Raw genomic sequence first — 26,280 nt, 5'->3', positions numbered from 1 at the left:
TGTGACAGGAGTGCATCCGATTAAGTGCCCCTCTCTTTGCCACTCAAGTCATCCCTAGCTCTCCACTGCCCCTAAGAGTCATTGCCAGTATCATGTTGCTCCTCTTCTCCCTTTCATTCTCTTCTCACTTTATGAACAAAGACATCAAAATCTAAATATACGTGATTGCTAACTACATTCATATCCAGTGCTCATCATCATTTATGACATGAGTCAATCTATGATTATTTTTCATCAGGGATGGCAACATTTTATTTTTTCCTAAGTTTTTTATTGTGGTAAAATAAAATTTACCGTCTTAGCCATTTTTAAATGTATGGTTCAGTGGTATTAAGTATGTTCATAATGTTGTGCAACTATCACTGCCATCCATCTCCCTAACTCTATTCATCTTGCAAAACTGAAAGTATTTAACAATTAAACAGTGATTCCCCATTTCCCTCTCCTTCTGGCCCTTGGCAACCATCATTTTACTTTCTGACTCTATGAGTTTGACTATTCTAGGTACCTCATATGAGTAGAATCATACAGTATTTTTGTGACTAATTTTACAAACATAGTGTACTAAAGGTTTATCCACGTTGTATCATATGTCAGAATTTCCTTCCTTTTTAAGTTGAACAATATTCCATTGTATGTCTGTACTGTGTTTTGCTTGTCCATTCTGGATGACAACATTTTTAATCTCAAGATAGAGGGAGAAAATAGTGGAAATGATAGGAACTGGTAAATTTTGTTTCCTCTGCCCTTTCCCCCACTTCACTGCCCCAGTTAGGAATGGCCGAGGGATTCATGTTGAGTGTCTGAATATGTGAGGTCTGTCATTGATTGGCTAAGAAAAGAAAAAACCTCCCCGCCAAAGAAAAAAAAATCCTATATGCCAGTGATTATATTTGCAGATTTAGAATTCTACCATAACTTATTTTTCATGAAATTCAACACCCTTTCTTTCCTTAGAAACCAAAATTCTGGGCCGGCCCTGTGGCTCACTCGGGAGAGTGCGGCACTGGTAGCATCAAGGCCGTGGGTTCGGATCCTATATAGGGATGGCTGGTGCGCTCACTGGCAGAGCGTGGTGCACGATCCCCTTACTGGTCAAAAAAGAAAGAAACCAAAATTCTAAGGGCTTTTAATGTTAAAAAGTATCTTTAGGGAGTAATTTATCATGTTTTTGATGAATTGGACAATTTATATTCAAGTACCAGCTTATTTCATTCATCAAATTGGTTTGGATTTTTGCAATGCTAATTATTTTTATTTAAGGATGATTCTTGTGCTACTTGTAAACATAAATAAACACATCTTTTATGTTCTGGGTTGGATCCGTCTCATTATGTTCACGGATTTACTCGTCAGGATATGATCAATTTCTTAAAATTGTAGCTAGCAGCAGTCTTTTAATTTCCTAATAGGATTTAAAAATTATTTTCTTCAATCCAAACAAACTGAAAATAAACTATTATTTTTGTTTTCCCTTAGACGAGGCTATTTCTATAGCAAAAATACAAACACCTGTCAGAATAATTTAGATTCTTCTAAATTTGTGTCACATAGTAAATGAGGGCTTAATTTTCACCTTTTAACCACTGACAGCCATAACATTTTATTTCACACTGTGGAGGAATTCTAGATTACAGTGAGGAAAACTTGAGAAGAGGGACTTTATTGGGTGGGGATGCTGGCCTCTGGTGTTTTGCATTTTGTCTTCTGTAAATCCCTTTCTGAATTTGAAGTGCCTCTGTAGAAGAAATATTATTACCTCATCAAAATTTTTGGAAGAAAATGTTCTGTTTGAATTTAAGCAAAAATAATTTGTTTTTCCCTTCTACATGCTTCCACTCCTTTCCCCTTTTAAATGATTTTATTCTTTCCCTGAAGTTGCTCTGTTTTTGAGCTGTGGTTATTGGAGAGTCCTGTAGAAAGGTGCTGGGCTGGTGATGCTGAGACTGGAAGGCTGTGACACAGAGCAGGTGAGAGGGCAGTCCCACTTTTCTGTGTTCTCAGATGTTTCCCAAAAGGCTCTGATGTCTTATGAACACACTGTTAGAAACTATCAACTCATTTAAATTAAATATCCAAATGGCAATAGAGTGCACTTGAGCTGGGAATATATCTGTGATCCAGAGTTCCTTATTCTCCTTTGACTTCTTAGAGGCATTTACTTTTATATATTTAACTTTTTATTACAGAAAAATTTAAACATACACAAAAGATAGTAATATAATGTACTCGTATTTACCCATCACACAACTTTAACATTTTGCTATTTTAGAGGCATTTTCCAATGATTTGGGGCATAAAACACTTGTATTTTATATTATTTTTTCATCCTCTTGTTTTAAACAAAATTTTCCCTGAATTTACATTGGCAAATTTAGGTGTGCACTGGTGACTTCCAAGACTGGTTATAGAAAAGCAGTAACTGATTTTGATCTTTTAATAGAAATTCACTGAGTATAAAATAAACAGATTGCTGCTAGAGCTGTACTTTATGAATAGGTTACGTTATACTCATATATGGAATATTACTGTGAGGCTCAGCTTAGCCAATGGGGACCTCTACTTTCACTTACTGTATGGAAAAAGCTATATTATACAACTCTGGGTAGAAACCTAGCTATAGCTTGAAAATGTGTTCTTTTTTCTTTGCTTCCCCTTCTCTCTCCTTCCTCCATTCTTGATTTATTCTTTCTGTCATTCATTCTACAAATATATATTGGCATTACATATACTACCCCAAAATGACAGAAGCTTGTATTGCAGGAAGATAGGGAGGTAATAAACCAGTAAGGAAATAAATAAAATCTAGTAATTGTGATAAGTACTAGGCAGGAAAGCTGAGTGACATGTTAGATATAAGAAGAGGATGTGCTCTATAGAGTGATTAGAAAAAAATCTTTATGTAGTGGTGACTTTAAGATGTGGAGGGTGAAAAGCATTAGTGTGAAGAGCCCTCTGGGAGAGAGGATAGCACTTGCAAAGGCCCTGAGGTTGGAGTCTGTAGTGAAGGAGGAACCAATAAAAGGAGTATGAATGGAAAGGAGTTGGAGTGGTAAGTAAGAACCAGATCTTGCAGGGCCTTGTAGATCCCAGGAAGGAATTTGAATTTTACTATATAGGAAGCTACTGAAAGGCTTTTTAAAATTAATTAATTAATTTGTTTATTTATTTTTAAAATTTTTATTGAATCAAAATTGATTATATTTTTGGGGTTCAACATTGAGATATATTGATCAAATAATATTACTAGCATATATACTGTTACAAATTGTAATTATTCTTTATGCCCCTTGTCCAATACCTCCTCATCCCCCTTTCTCTCCCCCCTCCCCCTTCTAATCACCCCAGATTTCTTCTCTCCCTCTGAAAGAATAATGGTTACTATGTTGATTTGCTGCCCAAATGACCTGTCCAATGCTAAGAGGTGTGATCAGGTCCCCCAGTACTATCATAGAACAGATGTCTCTTCTGTCACTATGAAATTGGCTCTGTGGAGATAGACATCCTCCTCCTTTCTTTTCTGCTGGTGACTCTCCTTGTGTCATCTCACTCCAGGGGCTGGTGGACCATCTGCATGGTGGTTGTGGCATCTAGCCGCCTTCACGGCGGCCATGGTTATCGTGGTGGCTGTGGTGGACCACCCACATGGAGGAGATATTTTTGGCCTGCTCCATGGTGCTGGCACTGTGCCTGGTTGTGGAGAGTGTCCAATCCCTGGTTCCATGCCCCAGGTCCCCGGGGTGCTGGCACAGGGTGCCTGGTTGTGGGAGGGGGGTCTGGTCCCTGGCTTTATACCCTGGGTCCCCGTGGTGCTGGTATGGGGTGCCTGGTTGTGGGAGGAGGGTCTCAGTCCCCTTCTCCATGCCTCGGGCCCCTGGGCGGGGGCCCTGATGTGCTGTCCCAGTATGCCTGGTTGTGGGGGGGGGTCTGGTCCCCAGCTCCTTACCCTGGGTCCCTAGGTGGGCCCCGAAGTGCTGGTGAGGTGTGCCTGGTTTTGGGAGGGGGGTCTGGTCCCCTTCTCCATGCCTCGGGCCCCTAGGTTGGTCCTGATGCACTGTCCTGGCATGCCTGGTTGTGGGAGGGTGGATCTGGTCCCAGCTCCTTATCCCGGGTCCCAGGGTGGGCCCTGAGGCACTGGCATGGTGTGTCTGGTGTGGGAGGGGGGTCTGGTCCCATTCTCCATGCCTTGGGTCCCCAGGCAGTCCCTGAGGCACTGTCATGGTGTGCCTGGTTGTGGGAAGGGGGTCTGGTCCTTGGCTGCTAGCTCTGGGTCCCCGGGCAGGCCCCTAGGCATTGGTGATATGCCTGTATGTGGGAGTGGGGTCCGGTCCTTGGCTCCAATCCTCGGGTTCCTGGGTGGGGCGCCGAGGTGCTGGTGGTGTGTGTGGTTGTGGGCAGGGGTCCTGCCCCTGGCTCCATGCCTCATGTCGCCTGATGGGCCCCAAGGCATTCATGGTGTGTCTGGGCCGGAATTAAGTTTTTGTCCTTTGCTTGCTGCTAACCCCGGGGAACTTCCTGTGGGAACCAGTACTTGAGCTGTGTGGTTGAGGTAAATTGCTGCTTTGCTGCTGTTTCACTAGGGAAGGCTTTTTGTGCAGCTCAGTGTTTAATGGTTGACCTTATAGGTACTTCCAGCTCTCCAGATACTTGGTACACAGGGGTTGTATAGAAACTCTGATCTGGGCCTGAGTTTTTTCATCTAACTGCACCCCATGCATTTCTGCATTCCCAACCAGTCTCCTCTGAGTGGTCCTGCACTGATTGGGGGGCAGATTGGCTGTCCTTGCTGTGTCCTAGTGTTCTCCCAGTGGGCCCATCTCCCCCACCACCTGTGCTCCAAACACTTCCCATGGGACAGGCTGTGCACCAGTCCCTTGTGATGACTGACCGGCCTCTGAGTGGCTCCCCTTTTTCAGCTGTTCTGGCTCCTCACTCCTATGTGGGTCCACGGGAACCCTGTCAGTGGTCTTGCTGTCCTGGGGGCCACCGAAGTCCTCTTCTCCCCTTCTGCCTCCAAGTAACTCCATCTGAAGGGAACAGCTGCAGCTTCTGCCGGCTCCTGCTCCATGTGCTCCAGCATTAAAGCACCTGCAGCCCAAAATGCTGGGAGCAGTTTTTTCTCTCTCTTTGTTTTTTCTCCTGCCTTCATGAGTTCCATAGGTCTCTCTTCCTCTTCACCTGTGCTCCAGCGGCCCCAGCTTCGCTGATGTTACATTTTTATAGTTGTAAATTCGTTGATTTGTAGGAGTGATGCTGGGGACTGTCTATTCTGCCATCTTGACCGGAAATCTACTGAAAGACTTTAAGTAGGATTATGACATGATTTGCTTTGCCTTATAAAAGATGTCTATATGCTGTGTGGAGAATGGACTTCCAAGTGTGGAAAGGGAGATAGTTTAAAGGCCACTGCAATAGATCAGGTGGCATGGACTAAGCTGATGGCAGTGAAAATGGAGAAGAGCCATTGATTTCAAGATATGTGATGGCATTGACTCAATAGGACTTGCTAATGGACAGGGTGAGGTGAGGAAGCCATTAACAATGGTTTCTAAGTTTTTGAGTTAGTTGATTGTGTAGTACTGAGATGGGGAAATCTGAGGAGAGTTGGGTTTGAAAACAACATTAGAGTTCAGTTTTGGTTGTCCATGCAGTATTAAAATGGACATTCCAGGGCCGAGCCCGTGGCGCACTCGGGAGAGTGCGGCGCTGGGAGCACAGCGACGCTCCCGCCGCGGGTTCGGATCCTATATGAGAATGGCCGGTGCACTCACTGGCTGAGTGCCGGTCACGAAAAAGACAAAAAAAAAAAAAAAAAAAAAGGACATTCCAAATGAGTGGTTGGTTTGGATCTCAATACAGGCCAGCCACCAAAAAAAAAGAGGAAAATAAAGAATAGTTGGACGTATGAGTTTGGAGCTCAGGAAGTGAATCCTCATTATCATTGATAGTGTTTATAGCCATGAGTTTGCATGACATCACCTAGGAAGAGAATGTCAGATGTATATGAGAAAAAAAAGGAGAACTCAGTCCCAAACTCTGAGGAATTCCAAGCTTTAGAGTTTGTATGATTCTGGGGAAGGTAGCAAATGAGACTGAGGATTGGCTAGAATGAAAGGAAAACCAGGAGAGTAGTATCACTGGAGCTGAGAGAAGAAAATGCTTTGAGGAGGGGCAGTTGACTGTGTAGAATGGGGGGCCTAGTAAGATAAGAGAAGAAACCATTGGATTTGCAGATTAGAAGGTCATTGGTGACCTGTACAAGAGTAGTGTCAGTGGGTTAGGAAGACTGAAGCCAGATTGGGGAGGAAGTGAGGAAACAGCATCTCTGAGATGAGACAGCTTACTGTGAAGAGGAAGCAGAGAAAAGAAGTACTTGGAGGGCACGAGAAGGTCAAGAGAGGTATTCTTTTATTACTGAGATGGCAGCGTTTAGAGCATGTTTGTGTGCTGCTCTTATGGAACTAATGTGGTAGAGAGAGATGTAGAAAGAAGGAATAACTGAAGGTTCTATGTTACAGAGTGAGCAAGAAACAGGGGTGGGATCGAGAGCTTCAGGGAAGGGATTTTCCTTTGTCTGAATGATGAAAGCAGTTGTAAACAGATGGTGGGAAAATAAAGGAAGAACCCTTACAGTGTTCTGCAGGATTAACTGTTTTTCTTGCCTAGGTCTTGCATTCTTCAACTTTCTAAGTATGCATAGACTTCCGATTTGTATTAAAGAAATGAAGAAGCAGAAGTTTATAACTACTTGCCGTACACTGAAAAGCATCTTTTTATGGAGAGAAGGAAAAGAGTTTAGAAACAGCTCAAGATGTATATAGATGCTTGCAAGAAGTCATGCTCATTTTGTTAAGGTAATTACTTTTGAAATATTGTTCATATGTGCAGGAGAAGAGAAGAGGCATGGGATGCTTTATTTCATGATATTCTTTCCATGTGCATGTTGGCGTTTCTCCAAGTTGCTGTTTAAGTTCAGACTTGCTGCTTGACAGTGTAACATGTTGTAGTCCTGTCACTCTTCTATTTGAGGAAGGTTTTTTTTATTGGTGTTTAAGACTGAGTCAGGTCAAATAGACATAGGAGACTACTTATGATCAGGTTAGATTATAAGCCCTCAAGACGGTAGGGACTTTCTTTTGTTTATTACTTTATCCCCAGAGTCTGGAATAGTGCCTGGCAGTTAATAGGCACTCAAGAAATATCTACTGACAGAATGAATAAATGAACCATGAAAATAAAATAAGCATCACTACATTAGTGGACTTGGAGAGTAAAGTGACTGCAACATCCTCAAAATTAAAATGTTTCCTCTTTATCCAGAGATTAAATTCTTATACTAGTTCCCAATAATCAGTTTTCTGTATGGAAAAAAGATGAAATTGGATCTTTCCTATTTCAGGTAGATTAAAAAACTGAATGTGAAGGCAAAACTAGAAAGCTTTTAGATGGTAAGAGAAGATCTTTGTGACCTCAGAGTGGGGAATAATAGGGAATAATATCTTAAATAAAATGCAAAAAACATTAACCATAAAGGAAGAGATTGATAAATGTGACTACATCAAAATTAAAAGCTTATTGACAGACACCATAAAGAGAGTGAAAAAATGAGCCACAGAGGAGAGTAAATTTTAGTCTCGTAACTATTGGAATATATAAAGAGCTCCTTTAAATCAATAAATAAGGAAGTCAGCCCAGTAGAAAAATGACTTGAGAAGGCACTTCTCAAAAGAGGGGAACCAGTGGTCAGTAAACATAAGAAAAGGTGTTCAACCTCACTTTAATTGGGGAGATGCAAATTAAAACACTGAAATTCTGTTTCACACTCACCAGATTTGTAAATATTTAGAAATCTGACAGAAGGAAGTGTGTGGAGGTCTGTTACTTTTTATATGACTTGAAGATGATTTTGGCATTTTAAATGTCTTTTTTTGAGGTGGGGTTGCATTATGCTATCATTTTGGGGGTCCTCCAGTATCATAATTTCTCTCTGCTGTATTAAAATTTATACTGGCTATGTTCACTCACTGTGTCCACACACATTGAGGGGCCTATACTCGAGTCCAGTCCTGAGAGAGCCTAGATACTCAGGGACACCTGATTTTATGATGTGGGAATAAAGAATGCTGTAAAATGGGCCGGCTCCGTGGCTCACTCAGAGAGTGTGGCACTGGTAGCGCCGAGGCCGCAGGTTGGGATCCTACATAGGGATGGCCGGGTGCGCTCACTCGCTGAGCGTGGTGCCAAGGGAGGGTTGCAATCCCCTTATCGGCCAAAAAAAAAAAAAAAACAAAGAAAGACCTGTTACCAGTAACAGCTCCCTGATATATTTCTTATTTATTGTCAGCTGATTCATTGGGTTGTGGTTCTAAAAACTTTCTAAGAAGTAGTCTGTCTTCTTTCTTGGATTGAGGCTTTTGAACATGCAATAAAATGTCTAAGAGAAAATGGTAGAAGATGAGGAAATCCATTTTACAATAAGCCTTATGTGTAAAGATTTCATTTTTGAGTGACAGGTAGCTTGGTATGGTGGAGAAAGAACCTAGGTTTTGGATTTGACTGTCATTTACTAGTTGTGTGATATTGAGCAAGTTAAATAATTTCTGTAAGTCTCCCTTTCCTGACCTTTAAAATGGGAATATTTCAAATGGTAGTGAGATGGATGAGGTATATCGCATAATGCCTGCTCAACGAGCCTTCAAGTGACAGCACTCTTCCTCTTTGACGTCAAGGCAGTTTATTTAAAGAAAATGATCTTTTATAAATAAGCCATGTTCCTTCTTGAAGTAATTAAAGCCACTAATTAACTGATTATTATCCAATAGTAACAAAATGGTGAGAGCATTTTGGCAAGAGTAAATATATCATTTCCTAGAATGTAAAATAATTAATATAATTTTAAGCAACTCTTAATTCTTAGGATGTACACAGTTTTTATCAATTCTGTATTCAGGGCTGGATTCACGGTTAGGTGGTTGTAATACTGAGGTCAAGGGTTCGGATCCCCATACTGGCCAGCCTCCAAAAAAAAAAATCTAGATTCCACTGCTATTTCAAGGTATAAGTGACTAAAAATTTTTCGAAGGAGAAAAATTTTAAAAGTAATGATTGTATTCTAAAATAAAATGTACTTTTTTTTGCAACAATAATTTGTAGGAATATTTCTGATACAAGGCAGTGGGAAATGGTAATAAATTTAATGTTTTATATTTCATCCTTTTGCTGAAAATCATTAATATGTCCTAAACTGAGTAAACTGCTCTTTTTTTATATATATAAAATGAAATGGTATCTGTTCATACCTGAAGGAGTGAGTTTTGTTTTGCATCTTGAGTTAAAGACTCAGTAAGTACAGTAAATATCTGTTATATTTTGAATGAATTTAAGAACCTATAAGGAACCTGTTGTCTGGAATTCTTTAATTTGTGGTAGCATAGTTCTTGCATTGTGTTCACTATTATGAGATTCTGAAACAGTAGTGCATAGAAAAGTGAATTTAGCAGAAAGCTCGTCTCTGGTCAGTTTTGAACAACTCAGCCATACGTACCACTAAGAGTTGTATTCAAGATGTCTAATTCTGCCTGTTCTAGGTTTATCCTTTACTTATTGTCCCCTCTATAGAAGAGTTTGCTCTTCAGGTGAAAGATTGAAGAATAAATACTTTTATAATTTTGAATATGAACTGATGCATAAATTGTAACTTAGCAAGTTTTATGAATGGGTTGTACTATCTCAATAAGGCTTATCACTGGAAGCAAGTGGAAAAATATTTTCCATTGAGGCAGAGTGTTTTTGCCAACATTATAATCAAATCCTGTAGCACTATAATTCCTATAGCAGTTTCCTAGATGATTGTGATTGGTCTTTCAGATGCTTTATCTATAAAAAACATGGTTTAGAATTTGGGAAAGGTAGTATGAAGTATTTGTAATTTTTTATAGCATGAAAATTTCTTTGTATTTTTGTTATTAGTCTCTTTAGCATTCAGTTTTGAGAGATGGTTTTCACGTGTAAAGCAAGTGGAATATGCTCCATCAGTATATGTTAATTTGTTACATTTATAGCAGAACTCAATTTGCTGGTCATGGAAAGTGAGCCTGCAAAAACTAGTGTGTCTGTCATTTTCCTTTAATATCTAGTACCTCAAATAATATGATATGTAGGTCCTAACCTTTCACTTTTGGGTTTGTTGGTGAGTGTTTTCCTAATTCTAAGATAAACAAAGGATTATGAGAATTGCATAGCATTGCTGCCCTTTTTAATGGCCATTGAATCGTATTCATTTGCTGCCTGGATATCTAAATATATACCTTCTTCTCACTCACTGTGTTCATTTTGTGCCCACCCTTCTCTCCTCAGCCACCCACATTACAGCCTCAGCTTCCACCACAGAACTGGAAATCTCTCCCAGAGGTTGCCAGTGACTTTTGCATTGGCAAGCCCAGTGCCTTTTTCTCAGTCTTCATTCTCTTTTGAGCTTCCTTTCATATTGGCTTTGTTAATGGGGTACTTCTCTTTTGAGAGGAAGCATTCTAGGTTTCCTATCTCTCAATTTCTTCTCTATTTAATGTATACAATGTGACTCATGTGGTGGCTGGGGTGTAGATGCTCAAAAAGTGTTAGTTCCTTTCTCCCTTTTTTGTGGCCTCCTCTTTGTTCTCTGTTTACTTCTTGGATTTTTCTGATTTTAGTTACCTACACTGTGCCAGTTGAGTTGTAAATCTACAACTCAACCTCTCTTATACTCTGTCATCTGACAGTAGCCTGGTTCGCAGCTACTTACAGGACTTCTTCACCTGGATGGCCTACTTTAACCCCAGAGTCCATATAGTCAAAATGGAGTGTATCAGTCTTTGACACTTCCCCCACTCCCAAACCTCAGTTCTTCTTAACTACTACCTTAGTATTATCAGTGGTACCACTATTTATTTTGCTTTTCACATGTTAGAATATGGAGTGTTTTTGATTTTCTGTCATTTCCTACTTTGAAATATCTCTCAGGTTCAGTCTCTCCTCATCATTCTGATGGTTACTTCTCTGCTCCAAGTCCACAGCCTTTCATCCCTAGGCTAGTCCAGCACCTTCCTGCTGGTCTGCCCTTGGTCCTAACTATCCTTTAACTGCATATATGTCAGTTGACAGATAAACCTTAAAATGTAGCACCCCTCAAGTCTTTCCTTTTTAGTGCCTTTTGTGTATTACATGACTTTTGTGTATTGTGTACACTCTTCTGTGCAGCCTTGTAATCCTCTATACTAGCACACTATCCATCCTGCCACCTTACGTGCAAGAATAGGTCCCTCACCCACCCCCCAACAGTGATGCCAGCCTCATGCCTGCCTTGGTGCCTTTTGCATGCTGCTTTCCCTGCTGAGAACATCTTCCACCCTTTCTCTACCTTTCCAAGGTTCTGTCTATCCTTCAAGATGAAAATTTATGCTTTGCTTTTGGTGAAGCTGTTTGCAGGTATTTTGACCCACAGTTAACTCTTCCTTCTGTGCAGCTAATTTTTAAAAAATGCCTTGCATTTCAAAAAATTTTCCGGTGGCTCTCTTCTGAACTGTGAACTCATTTAAGGCAGACTGAGACTTGTATTCTGCTCCCCCATCCCTAGGGTAGGTAGTGCCAGGAAGAAAGGAGGTGTTCAGTAGTAGATGGAGGTGAGTTGCTAGAAGGTTGGTCAGGAAATCACTGTAAACATGTTGGTTTCTAACTGTATTGGTTAATACTGGACGACAGTTTTGAGGATAAAGATATAAAACACATATTTTTGGCTCTTTCAAGATGGCGGCGGCTGCGGCGGCTGGCGCGGAGTAGCTGAGGTGGAAAAGGTGGCCACTGGGCCTCAGGCAGCCGGGAAACTTGTGGACCTTCCTCTCGCCATCTCTTAAAGGAGGACTGCTGCTGCTGACTGGTCGTGGGGGGTGACCGCCACTTTGCCCCCGGCAGGAGAGGCTGCCTCATTTACAGGCAACAGCTTTGAAGTGTGGAGCAGGAAAAGAACTGTTTCTTAGCTGCAAAAGCGAGTCTCGAAACAGGGAACACGGTGCCAGGGCTGCTGTGGATGCAGCCAGGATCCCGGAGGCCGGGGCCGCGCTGAAGGCGGCCAGCTGCTCTATTCAGGATTCGAGGTTTCAGGCCGGCATTAAAGAAGATTCCTGGGAGCGCCCGAGCGCGACTGAACAGCCCGAGGCGGCAGCGGCCGAGAACTGGGAAAGGCGGCAAACCAGAGACAGAGAGCGAGCACCCGACCTGGCACAGCACTGTGAGTGACCCCTGGCACAGCTCTGTTCGGGGGGTGGTTGCCCACGCGGCTCCCGCCTGCACCACCAGGCCACTCACCGCCCGGTGCTGCCTCCATTTTCCCAGGTGCTGGCAGCTCCGCCATGCTCGGCCATCACTGAGCCCTACTACTTGCTTGGCCTGGCGCTGGGCTTTCCAGAGCCTGCGGACCGGCCTCCGCTCCCACTCCCTCTGCGGTTCTCTGGCGGGGCTGGTGGGGGGGGGCATCCCGGGCCAGTGTCGGGAGGGCAAGGAAGTACGGGCGGGCCGACTGTCACTCCACCATACCCTGGACTCCGGCCCCAGGTAAACTCCCTGTTACTGGGAGGCAGATACCATCTCTGCGGCCACCAGTTTGGAAAAAAGCCTAACGAATTTCTGGTTGGGAATAGTGTGGTAGGAGAGTTCCCAGGTCCGCTTGAACCTGCCGGAGACCAGGCTGCAGGTGGGCGCTAGACTCGGTTTATACTGGGGGAATACAAAGATGAACAAGACCCGAGAAAGATCTACATAGTGCTACAACGGCACCCAGAGGGACCGGTCGTCTGTGCCCAGCAGAAACCTGGTAGACTTCCTGGGCGAGGCGGTGCCAAGCAGGGTCTTGTAGGCCCAGTTGATAGACGAGGGGTGCAGAAGACACGCCCCAGCCCAGCACAGTGTGCACAGAGTGGGGAGACGTGCGGCCAGGGAGGTGGAGACTCGACAAAAACCACACACCCGGTGGGGTCGCCACTGCACGATCTAACAGCCTGGGCCAGAGCACACGGAACAGGGAGAAGTCCTGCACAGGAAGTGAAAGCTCAACAGAGATCACACACCCTGTGGTACGTGATCCACCAGCCCAGCAGAGTCCAAGCTGACCAGAAAGGTGGCTCCCCGGAGAAGCCCAAGACCCAAGGCAACCACACACACAAGGCACTAGAGGCCAACTGAGCAGTCACGGAGGGAGCCATACGAAATTGGCAACCACAGCAACATCCTAGTTAGTCATTAGTCTCAAACCAGTGGACGGTGAAACCCCCGGCCACAATGAATAAACACCAAAAAAAAGATACCAGAAATACAAAAAATCAAGAAAGTACACCACCAAAAGTTAATAAATCTCAAACTCTAGATCCTATAGAACAAGAAGCCCTTGAAATGACTGACAAGGAATTTCGAGTGATAATTCTAAGGAAACTGAATGAGATACAAGAAAACTCAGCCAGACATCATGATGAAATGAGGAAAAGTATACAGGATCTGAAAGAGGAAATGTACAAGGAAATCAATGTCCTGAAAAAAAATGTAGCAGAACTTGCTGAACTGAAGAAGTTATTCAACGAAATAAAAAACACAACGGAGAGTTTAACCAGCAGGCTTGTTGAAGTTGAAGAGAGAACCTCTGAACTTGAAGATGGGCTGTTTGAAATAACACAAGCAGACAAAAAGAAAGAAAAAAGAATCAAGGACATTGAAGAAAATCTGAGAGAGATATCAGACAACCATAAGCGATCAAATATCCGAGTCATGGGTATTCCAGAAGGGGAGGAAAATGGAGATTCCATTGAAAACATATTCAACAAAATAGTGGCAGAAAACTTCCCAGGTATAGGAAAAATCACAGATCTTCAGATCCAGGAAGCTCAACGATCTCCAAATGTATTCAACCCAAAAAGACCTTCTCCAAGACATGTCATAGTCAAATTAGCAAAACTCAGAGATAAAGAGAGAATCTTAAAAGCTGCAAGAGAGAAGCGTCAAATCACCTATAAGGGAGCCCCAATCAGGTTAACATCAGACTTTTCATCACAAACCCTAAAAACTAGAAAGGAATGGGATGATATTTTCAAAATACTAAAAGACAAAGATTGCCAGCCAAGAATACTCTACCATGCAAGGCTATCCTTCCGAAATAGGGGCAAATAGTATATTTCTCAGACAAACAAAAACTGCGGGAGTTCACTACCACAAGACTACCCTTACAAGAAATCCTCAAGGGAGTACTGGGTTTGGTTCCTGAAAAATAACTACCACTGCCATAAAAACCCAAGAAAAGTCTAAACCCGCTAGTATAATAAAAATGGCATTCATGAAGAGAAAACAAGCTAACAAAAACACTATCTACAACCTAAGGAACCAACAAACACAGAAACCAAACAGTAAATCAGAAAGGAAGGAACAAAAGACACCTAAGACAACCAAACAACCAATAAAATGCTAGGAATAAATCAACACCTTTCAATAACAACTCTTAATGTAAAAGGCTTAAATTCCCCAATTAAAAGACACAGACTGGCTGACTGGATCAAAAAGCAGGACCCAACTATATGCTGCCTACAAGAGACCCACCTCACCCATAAAGATTCACACAGACTAAGAGTGAAAGGATGGAAAAAGATTTACCATGCAAACAGAAAAGAAAAACGAGCTGGAGTAGCTATTCTTATATCTGACAAAATAGACTTTAAACTAAAAACCATAAAAAGAGACAATGAGGGACACTACTTAATGATAAAAGGACTGATCCATCAAGAAGACATAACAATCATAAATATGTACACACCCAATGTTGGAGCAGCCAGATTTATAAAACAAACTCTATTAGACCTAAAGAAGGAAATAGACACTAATACCATAATAGCAGGGGACCTGAACACCCCACTGTCAATATTAGACAGATCATCTAGGCAAAGAATCAGTAGAGAAACACCAGATCTAAACAAGACTCTAGACCATTTGGAATTGGCAGATATCTACAGAACATTCCACCCAACAGCCTCAGAATATTCATTTTTCTCATCAGCACATGGATCATTCTCCAGGATAGATCACATATTAGGTCACAAATCAAGTCTCAATAAATTCAAAAAAATTGCAATTATCCCATGTATCTTCTCAGACCACAATGGATTAAAACTAGAAATTAATAACAAACGAACCTCTGGAAACTATACAAACACATGGAAATTAAACAGCATTTTACTTAATGACATATGGGTCCAAGAAGAAATCAAGCAGTAAATCAAAAAATTTATTGAAACTAATGAAAACAATGATGCATCATACCAAAACCTGTGGGATACTGCAAAAGCAGTATTGAGGGGAAAATTTATTGCATTAAACGCTCACTTTAGAAGAATAGAAAGATGGCAAGTGAACAAACTAACACTTCACCTTAAAGAACTAGAAAAACTAGAACAATCCAAACCTAAAGTTAGCAGACGGAAAGAAATCATTAAGATCAGAGCAGAACTGAATGAAATTGAAAACCAAAAAACAATTCAAAAGATCAACGAATCAAAAAGTTAGTTTTTTGAAAAGATAAATAAAATTGACAAACCATTAGCATGGCTAACAAAAAAAAGAAGAGAGAAGACTCAAATAACAAAAATTAGAAATGAAAAAGGCGATATTACAACTGATTCATCTGAAATACAAGGAATCATTCGAGACTACTATAAACAACTATACGCCAACAAATTTGAAAATCTGGAGGAAATGGATAAATTTCTGGACACACACAAGCTCCCAAAACTGAACCGTGAAGACGTAGAAAATTTGAACAGACCAATAACAATAAAGGAGATTGAAGCTGTTATCAGAAGGCTCCCAACAAAGAAAAGCCCAGGACCAGATGGATTCACAGCAGAATTTTACCAAACATTCAAAGAGGAATTGACACCGATTCTTTACAAACTATTCCAAAAGATTGAAACAGACGCAAATCTCCCAAACTCATTCTATGAAGCAAACATCATCCTGATACCAAAACCAGGTAAAGATATAACCAAAAAAGAAAACTACAGGCCAATATCCTTGATGAATATAGATGCAAAAATCCTCACTAAATTACTAGCAAACAGAATACAGCAACACATACGTAAAATTATTCATGACGATCAAGTGGGATTCATCCCAGGGATGCAAGGTTGGTTCAACATACGCAAATCAATAAATGTCATACACCGTATTAATAAACTCAAACACAAGGACCATATGATCATCTCTATAGATGCTGAAAAAGCATTTGATAAAGTTCAGCAGTCATTCATGACAAAGACCCTCTATAAGTTAGGTATAGAGGGAAAGTATCTCAACATAATTAAAGCCATATATGCCAAACCCACAGCCAATATCATCCTGAATGGGGAAAAGCTGAAAGCTTTTCCTTTAAGAACAGGAACTAGACAAGGATGCCCACTCTCACCACTCCTATTCAACATAGTGTTGGAAGTACTAGCCAGAGCAATCAGAGAAGAGAAGGAAATAAAGGGCATTCAGATTGGAAAAGATGAAGTCAAACTATCCCTGTTTGCAGATGACATGATCATATATATCAAACAGCCTAAAACCTCTATAAAAAAACTGCTGGAATTGATAAATGATTTCAGCACAGTAGCAGGATACAAAATCAACACACAAAAATCAGTAGCATTTCTTTTCTCCAATAGTGAACATGCAGAAAGAGAAATCAAGAAAGCCTGCCCATTTACAATAGCCACCACAAAAATAAAATACTTAGGAATTGAGTTAACCAAGGAGGTGAAAAATCTCTATAATGAGAACTACAAACCACTGCTGAGAGAAAATAGAGAGGATACAAGAAGATGGAAAGATATCCCATGCTCTTGGATTGGAAGAATCAACATAGTGAAAATGTCCATACTTCCCAAAGTGATATACAAATTCAATGCAATCCCCATCAAAATTCCAAAGACATTTTTCTCAGAAATGGAAAAAACTATTCAGATATTTATATGGAACAATAAAAGACCACGCATAGCCAAAGCAATGCTGAGCAAAAAAAATAAAGCTGGAGGCATAACACTACCTGACTTTAAGCTACACTACAAAGCTATAATAACCAAAACAGTATGGTACTGGCATAAAAACAGACACACTGACCAATGGAATAGAATAGAGAATCCAGAAATCAACCCACACACTTACTGTCAGCTGATCTTTGACAAAGGCACCAAGCCTATTCAGTGGCAAAGGGACTGCCTCTTCAGCAAATGGTGCTGGGATAACTGGATATCCATATGCAGGAGAATGAAACTAGATCCATACCTCTCGCCGTATACTAAAATCAACTCAAAATGGATTAAGGATTTAAATATACACCCTGGAACAATAAAACTTCTTAAAGAAAACATAGGAGAAACACTTCAGGAAATAGGACTGGGCACAGACTTCATGAATACAACCCCAAAAGCACGGGCAACCAAAGGAAAAATAAACAAATGTGATTATATCAAACTAAAAAGCTTCTGCACAGCAAAAGAAACAATTAACAGAGTTAAAAGACAACAAACAGATTGGGAGAAAATATTTGCAAAATATATATCTGACAAAGGATTAATATCCAGAATATATAAGCAACTCAAACAACTGTACAAGAAGAAAACAAGCAACCCAATTAAAAAATGGGCAAAAGAGCTAAGTAGGCATTTCTCTAAGGAAGATATACAAATGGCCAACAGACATATGAAAAAATGCTCAACATCACTCAGCATCCGGGAAATGCAAATCAAAACCACATTGAGATACCATCTAACCCCAGTTAGGATGGCTAAAATCCAAAAGACTATGAACGATAAATGCTGGCAAGGCTGCGGAGAAAAAGGAACTCTCATACATTGTTGGTGGGACTGCAAAATGCTGCAGCCTCTATGGAAAATGGTATGGAGGTTCCTCAAACAATTGCAGATAGATCTACCATACGACCCAGCTATCCCACTGTTGGGAATATACCCAGAGGAATGGAAATTATCAAGTCGAAGGTATACCTGTTTCCCAATGTTTATCGCAGCACTCTTTACAATAGCCAAGAGTTGGAACCAGCCCAAATGCCCATCATCGGATGAGTGGATATGGAAAATGTGGTACATCTACACAATGGAATACTACTCAGCTATAAAAACGAATGAAATACTGCCATTTGCAACAACATGGATGGACCTTGAGAGAATTATATTAAGTGAAACAAGTCAGGCACAGAAAGAGAAATACCACATGTTCTCACTTATTGGTGGGAGCTAAAAATTAATATATAAATTCACACACACACACACACACACACACACAGAGACACACACACACACAAACCGGGGGGGGGGGAAGAAGATATAACAACCACAATTATTTGAAGTTGATACGACAAGCAAACAGAAAGGACATTGTTGGGGGGGAGGGGCGGAGGGAGAAGGGAGGGAGGTTTTGGTGATGGGGAGCAATAATCAGCCACAATGTATATCGACAAAATAAAATTTAAAAAATAAAATAAAATAAAATAAAATAAAACACATAGTTTTAATGTTAGTGGTCTTTTCTTGGGATGGTTTTATGTTTTACCTAGTGTCATTTTGTTGATATGGTATAACAGATATTGTGGAGTTAAAATTCAGTGCGGAAGCTTTGAGCAAGTTACCTTATTTAAACATCTTGTTTTGTAAGTTAAGTTCTATATATAGAGAGATGCTCATTTTCCACTTTGTCAGTCAGCTACTGTACTACAAATACTACGCTATAAAGAAAAAGTCATTATAGACAGACATACCATATTTTGGTTGTACAAACTAAGTGAATGTTATGTTACTTTGAAACATGGCTCCACACTTATCCCCTTGTGCATTTTTCCCATCTATATTGTGTGAAGAAAATTAAGAAAATTTCTTGTTGTTTTATTTTCTGCCGTTCACCTTCCCCTCCCCAAACATCTATGGACTAGAAAGGGCTTACATGTCCCACAGAGTTAAATTGGAACCCATGAACTACTTTTCCTTGGCTGGGCAACAGTGTCCAGTCACTGCCCAGCTGCTCCCTCTTGATATATTTGTCTCCCGTTGTCCTCCCCTGGGCTAGGTGGTTTGGGGCTTCCAGTACCCCCTTGTACTCTCTGCCGTGGAAGTAAAAGCCAGAATAGCTTCTGATTATTCTCCCTTTACCAAAAGGAGCTTCACTTGTCTGTTGAGAGTGAGATACTCTCTGTGTTTGAGTTTCTTTTGTCCTTTAGTACTTAATACATTCTATCTTTTTATTATGGTTGCTTGCTTTTGTTTCCTTTCCTGCTAGTTTGAGGCAAAGGGATAATGCTTTATCTTTGTAGGGGCTACACAGTAGAGCAGTGTAGAAACTAAGTAAAGATTTGTTGAATGAATAAGTGACTCATGTATTTAAAAGCCAAAGTTACTCAAAGAGTAAGGGATATTATCTGGCACCAAACCTTTCTTCCCTGTATTCTCTCAAATTCTCAGCAGATTAACAACTTTGTTGTTCAAAACCAGGGGTTTTAGTGTTCATGTACCCCTCAGGTAAACTAGTGAAGCTTCACAGACGCTTGAATTCCCTTTGTAGACTTTAGGACTCCAAGTTAAGAACCTTGCTCTAAACAGTAGAAATAAGATAAGCCACTTATGGTAGGAAGACATTTTAGGAAATTTGCTTTATTTAGCATTGTTGCTGAATTTTAGTAAACAGGTCTGAGATAAGGGCATAAGATTATTGTAAATTGCTGACGATGCTGATGGACAAAGACCTAGGGGTTAAATAATTTCTGTTTTACAGTGAAAACATCTTGGAATCTGTGCAAGGAAGTAATTAATTGAGTGTGTAGGGTACAGAAAAATCTTTTAAACATATATCTTTCTTAGTCATGTTTGGAAATATCAGAGATAACATTTAGTGGAAAATTTATGAAATTTGGAGTCAGAGACCTGAGCTCTAAGTTTCTTAATCTTATTTGAGCTTTGGTTTCCTAATCTGTAAAGTCTTTATAATGCTTGCTTTAGTGTTCTGAAAATGAAATGAGAGCATGTCTAAGTGTTTGGAGCCCAAACCAGTGCTGGTTTCTCTGTGACAGGAGATGATTTACCTTGTGCAGTCCAGGGTCTCGTTGGGGCTTAGTTTCCTTATCTGTAAAACAGAGGTATTAGAGTGAAGGATCCTTAATATCCCTTTAATCTGAAAAGTTGTTTTATATTAGAAAGCCTACTTCTTAGGCTTACTAAGTAAACTTAACAAGATTTAAGCATTAAGTAGATTTCTTGGAAATAAGAGAGAACTAGTTTTGACTACTTATTACCTAGAAGGTATTCTCAAATTCTCATAACCATTCTGTAAAAATGGTGGTATTCCCAGTTCATAGAGTAAAATATTGAGACCCAGAAGGGTAAAAAAGTCTTCGCAAGTTCATGAAATTTGTATGTAAAGCCTGTTTTATATATATATTTTTTATATCACACTGTATCCCCAGTGACCAAATGGAAGACTTATTTAGTATTCTTCTTACAAAGAAAACATTCTTGTTGGAAAGAGTACGTAGGTATATATTAAGATTGTATCTATTTCATTTTGCACTAATCATTTTAAAATAATCATTAAAAAATTTTTTTTTAAAAATTTGAAACAGTCAAAACCAGAAAGTTACAAGTACAGTAGAGAAGACTTTTTTTTTTCTTCTCCAGAACTTTGGTAATAAGTTGTTTTACCTGATGCCCCATCACTCTGGAATACCCTAGTGAGTATTTCCAGTGGTAAGGACATTCTCCTGCATAACTACAATATAACTATCGAAATCAGGAAATTAACTCTGACATACTACCATCAAATAGTCCTCAGACCCCATTCAAGTTTGTCCAAAGGTACCGATAACGTCCTCCAGGTGTTTCTCACCTCCTCTGCCTTTTTTTGGTAGGACCAAAAGGATTTGGTTCAGAATCATGTGCTTTGCATTTAGTTGCCAATTCTTCCTCAGCCTTCTTTTGACTTTCATGGTCTTGATGGGCTCAGTTTGGATTTGTCTGATGTTTTCTAATGATTAAACTCAGCTTATACATCTTTGGCAGGACTATCACAGAAATGATGCTGTGTCTCATTGCATCCTGTCAGGCAACATATAGTTTGAATTTGTCTCATTTCTGATGATGTGCTGCTTAAGGTGGTGTCTGCTAGGCTTGCCCAGAGATAAGTTATTCTTCCTCTTGTAATAAGTATCTTGTGGATAAGTACTTCAAAACCATGTAACTAAACTATCCTATTCCTCATCAGATTTTCAATTTATTGATTAATTTATATCAATATGAACTCGTGGTGTCCTGTTTTATTCAATGAGCTATAATCTGTTATTCTCATTATTTATATTGATGCTTAAATTGTCTCAGATTTGGCCAGTGGGAGCTCCTTCAGCCTGGCTTCTTTGTCCTTTTGACATGTCTCCATTACTCTTAGAGCATTTTCTTGCCTTCTGACATAAGTGTTCTAGGCCAGGGTTTCTCAACTTTGGCACTGTAAGTGCTCATATGCATGGTTATTTGTTTTAGCATACATTCCATTCTACAAGGAAATAGAATATTTTTGCAAAAATAATTACCAAATATTAACTTTTTGTGTGTCCTTAGTCTGATAAAGTAGTCCCCCTTTATCCACAGTTTTTATTACAGTTTCAGTTACCTGATGGTGAACCGTGGTCCAAAGATATTAAATGGAAAAATCCAGAAATAAACAGTTCATAGGTTTTAAATCGTACACCGTTCTGAGTAGGGTGATGAAATCTCATGTGGTCCCACTCTGTCCTCCATGGGATGTGAATTATTACTTTGTCCTGAGTATCCACACTGCATACACTACCCACCTCTTAGTCACTTAAATAACTGTCTCATTGATCAGATCCACTGTCATTATGCCGCAGTGTTTGTGTTCAGGTAACCCTTATTTGACTTAAAAATGGCCCTAAAGCACAAGAGTACTGTGCCTAATTTATAAATTAAACTTTATCATAGATATGTATGTATAGGAAAAACGTGGTACAGTCGTCCCTTGGTATCTATGGGGGATTGGTTCCAGGACTCCCCCCCATACCTCCCAGTATACCAAAATCTGTGGATACTTAAGTTCTGCAGTTGGCCCTGTGAATGTCCATATATGAAAACTCTGTTGAAAAAAATGCGCTTGTAAGTGGACTTGCACAGTTAATACCTGTGTTGTTCAAGGATCAACTATATATATATATAGGGTTCAGTACTATCTACGGTTTCAAGCATCCATTGGGGATCTTGGAATATATCCCTGTCCAGTAAGGAAAGACAACTGTATATCACTTAGAGTCACTTTCGATACAACTTTGAAGGTGGCAGGCAGCCTGATACCTCTGTTTGTGCATTTTTCCTTTCTCCTACCTGGGGGGAGGGGGAGGGTGGTAAGAAAAAAAAAGGGCATATCTAGGAAGTGCCAAGAAGAGGTGTTAAAATTGTCAAAACTTTTCCATGGTCAGAACAATCATTTAAAACAAACAAACAAAACCTACTTTTGGATGAAAAAGCATTTCAGTGTCATTGAAACAAGAGTGGCAGAGGGGAAGTGCTCTTCATTTGGTCAATCCTCTAACACATATTTAGCGTGTATCTACTGGGGTCAGGCACTGGGCAGGACTCTTTGCAGGGCAGTAGGGATAATAGGGCAAACAGAAATCACCATGGTCCCTGCATACCTTCATGGAGCATACAGCTTGGTGGTTATGAGACAGTCAGAAAAAGAAACATGGAATGACAGTATAAAAGGAAATGGCCCTGAGCAGCAATTCTTTTTATTTTTTTTTTAAAGATGACCAGTAAGGGGATCTTAACCCCTGACTTGGTGTTGTCAGCACCACGCTCTCCCAAGTGAGCAAACCGGCTATCCCTATATAGGGATCCAAACCTGTGGCCTTGGTGTTATCAGCACCACACTCTCCCAAGTGAGCCACGGGCCGGCCCTCTGAGCAGCAATTCTTTACTTGTGAAATGTGACAAATGTTCTACTTTACAAAATGTTCTGAGGGTAAAATGAAATCATGTAAGCAAAAATCCTTTGTAAACTGCAGAACTGTTATATAAATGAAGTATTTTTCTCCTATCACTCCATCTTCTGGTGTTTGATCTCTTTTTAGAATTGCTGAAGTAAGCATCACCTGAAGCAGCTTCCAGGTTCTTCCTCTCCACTTGATCCTGAACATCATTTTCTCATCTCTCTATATGTATCTTACTTACTTTCATGTCATGTAACCCCACTCAGAAGGCTTCAAGCTGAATTCCAGACTTTTATGATATAAGGCCTCCAAACTAATCCCAACCTAGTTTTCCAGTCTTGTATTGTAACTTGCCTTGAAGCCTTCAACCCAAACCAACTTGGTCTCATCACTATGCCAGAAACACACATTGCATGTTCCCATTTCCTTCTTCCTCTTTTCTGTTTCTCAAAATTACATCCCAATTCTGGACCTGGCTAAACCCCTCCCTTCATTTACTCCCATTGTGCACATGGTCTATCCAGAGCAATTGGTAGTCATCATTTGTCCTCTTAAATTGCTCTTAGGTTTTCCCAGCTGGCATTACATGCTCTCCATGTGTAGGGACTATATCTAACATGTGTTTATAATTCCCTTATTTATGTAGTGTTCAATAAGTTTTTGCTGGTTGATAAGTGACCTGACTACATTCAACCTGACTCCCAAGAATTTAAAAACAAACCCCCCTGGCTTTTCAAAAACAAGCCAATCAACAAACTGCATTTCCACTGGAAGAAAAATATTATTGCTTTGTAACCAATTTTGCATTTTGTGAAAAGTTACAACACACTTGACTTAATTGTCCTTCTTCTTAGCAAAAGATAAACACCTCTGCACTATGAGTGCACTGGTGTCAAGAAGTAGGCTTCAAACTTGAGACAGTTGTGATCCCCTTTGACCCAGGTTTTAGTACTAGAGATGGCTGCTTCAGCTTCCCAGATGCATGTATTGGCTGGCATGTGTTGGATGCCCAAGGTTACACAGTGAGTGATGGTGCCCCTGAAGGCTGGAAGGGCTTAAAACGGAGACCCAGCATTTTGTACTTGAGTGATAAAGAAGTTGTGTCTCAAAATCTCATAAATCTGCTACTTGATTATTTACACTAATGAAAAATGAAAATCAGAATAAAATCACCTAAGTCATTAAAAGCAATTTGTTCTTTAAAAAAAGAAAAGAAATGCTCCTCAGTGCTGTGAGTGCTATGAAGGAAAAGTATCTTGTGCTATGAGAACACAAAACAGGAGGAAGTTTATGTTTCAGTAAGCAAATGTGATCTAATAATTGGTCATATTACTTCTTTTGAGTTAAAATATTTTTCCATCCCTTCACTTTCAGATGGTGTGCGTCTTTATAGGTGAAGTGAGTTTCTTATAGGCAGCATATTGTTGGTTCTTGTTTTATAATCCATTGAGCCACTCTGTATCTTTTCATTGGGACATTTAATCCATTTACATTTAGAATTATTATTGATATATAGGGACTTGTTACTGCCATTTTGTTCCTTTTCTGGTTGTTTTGTTGATCCTTTTTTCCATTTTTCCAGTCTTACTGTCTTCCTTTGTGATTGAGTGGTTTTCTTCAGCAGTGTATTTTGATTTTTCGCTATTTATTTTTAGTATGTCTCTTATAAGTTTTTGTGTTATGGTTACCATGAGGCTTACAAAAAACATGTTATAGGTAATAACAACTTAACTTTGATATCCCAGAAAAAACAAAAGAACCAAAGCCCACTCAACTCTTTGAGGTCATTTCTCTCCACTTTTTGACAATTTGTTGTTTCACATTACATCTCTTAATATTGCCTATCTCTTACATGGTTGTCGTATATGTTAGCATCTTGTTAGGTTTGTCCTTTAGTCCTCATACTAAAGATGTAAGCAGTTTATTCACCACCCTTATGACACTGGAGCATTCTGAGGTTTTCTGTGAACTTAACTTTACTAATCAGTTATGTACCTTCACATGTTTTCTTGCTGCTCCTTAGCGTCATCTTCTTTGAAGAACTCCCTTTAGCATTTCTTGGAAGGCAGCTCTAGCATTGATGAATTCCCTTAGTTTTTGTTTGTCTGGGAAAGACTTTATTTCTTCTTCATATTTGATAGTTAGTTTTGCTGCACGGAGAATTCTTGGCTGATGGTCTTTTTCCTTTGGCACTCTGAATATGTCTTCCCATTCTCTTCCGGCCTGTAGGGTTTCTACTGAGAAATCCACTGAGAGACATATTGGGGCTCTGTTGAAGTCATGTGTTTCTTTTCTGTTGCTGCTTTCCTTATTCTTTATTTGTCTTTGGTTTTTGATCATTTGATTATGATGTGATTTGGGGTGTTCCTCCTTGGATTAAATTTGATTGGCAGCCTCTGAGCTTTCTGTACCTGGATGCTGTCATCTTTTTCCATACTTGGGAAATTTTCACCCATTATGTTCTTGAATATGCTTTCTACATCTCTTCATTTTTCTTCTCCTTTGGGTGTGCCAATTTAGGTGGAGGTTATTTTGCATGAGGGAGACCCCTATTTGCTGTATTTCTGTTTCATTTTTTCTTACTCTTTTTTCTTTTTGCTCCTCTGATATGACTTTTTATGTGTGTGATTTGATAATTTCATATATTCTATCTTTGTGCTCACTAATTCTTTCCTCTGTTTAAGTCTGCTGTTGGAGCTTTCTGTTGAGTTTTTCAGTTAAGATAACGTATTATTTCTGGAATTTCTATTTGGGTGTTTTTTAATTGATTCAATTCTTTTGTCAAGTTCTCATTCTGCTTCTGAATTGTTTTTTGAATATCATTTAGTTTTCTATTTATATTTTCTTGTGACTCCCTGAACATCCTTAAGAGGGTTATTCTGAATACTCTGTCAGATATTTCATAAATCCAAGTTCCTCTGGGTCCACTGCTGGCACTTCATTTTTTTTCCTTTGTTGGTGTCAGATTTCTATGTTCTTTCTCCATCTTTATGTCTTTATGTTGATGCCTGGGCATTTGAGGAGACCACTACCTCTTCTAGGTTTTGTAGGTGCTTTTTGGTAGTAGACCCTTGCTGGTTAATATCAGAACTTTGTCTCTGGTCTGTGGTTTTGGTTAATTCCAAAATTCGGGGAACTTCCTGAGGGGACCAGCACTTGAGCTCTGTGGTTGTGCTAAATTGCTACTTTGCTACTGATTCTCTGGGGCAGGCTTTTTGTGGAGTCCAGATTTTAAT

General features: G+C 40.0%; 1 protein-coding gene across 4 annotated transcripts in view; it reads left to right on the top strand.

The window, feature by feature from the left end:
• SFMBT1 (Scm like with four mbt domains 1) overlaps positions 1 to 26,280 on the top strand; it is a 142,849-nt gene that overhangs the window by 26,578 nt on the left and 89,991 nt on the right. Inside the window, exon 1 of one of the 4 annotated variants that reach the window (XM_063114067.1) lies at positions 6,780 to 6,854. The exons of 2 other annotated variants lie outside the window; for them this stretch is intronic. The gene's annotated coding sequence lies outside the window, so the exon portion shown is untranslated. Of the gene's footprint in view, positions 1 to 6,779; positions 6,855 to 12,152; positions 12,263 to 26,280 lie in introns of those variants that run through there. One more of the 4 variants, XM_063114066.1, reaches the window with a different exon arrangement.

The sequence above is a fragment of the Cynocephalus volans genome, chromosome 11 (assembly GCF_027409185.1).
Source record: "Cynocephalus volans isolate mCynVol1 chromosome 11, mCynVol1.pri, whole genome shotgun sequence".
Lineage (NCBI taxonomy): Eukaryota > Metazoa > Chordata > Mammalia > Dermoptera > Cynocephalidae > Cynocephalus > Cynocephalus volans.
Note: the sequence above shows the minus strand (reverse complement) of the source record. Positions and strands in the feature narration are given on the sequence as shown.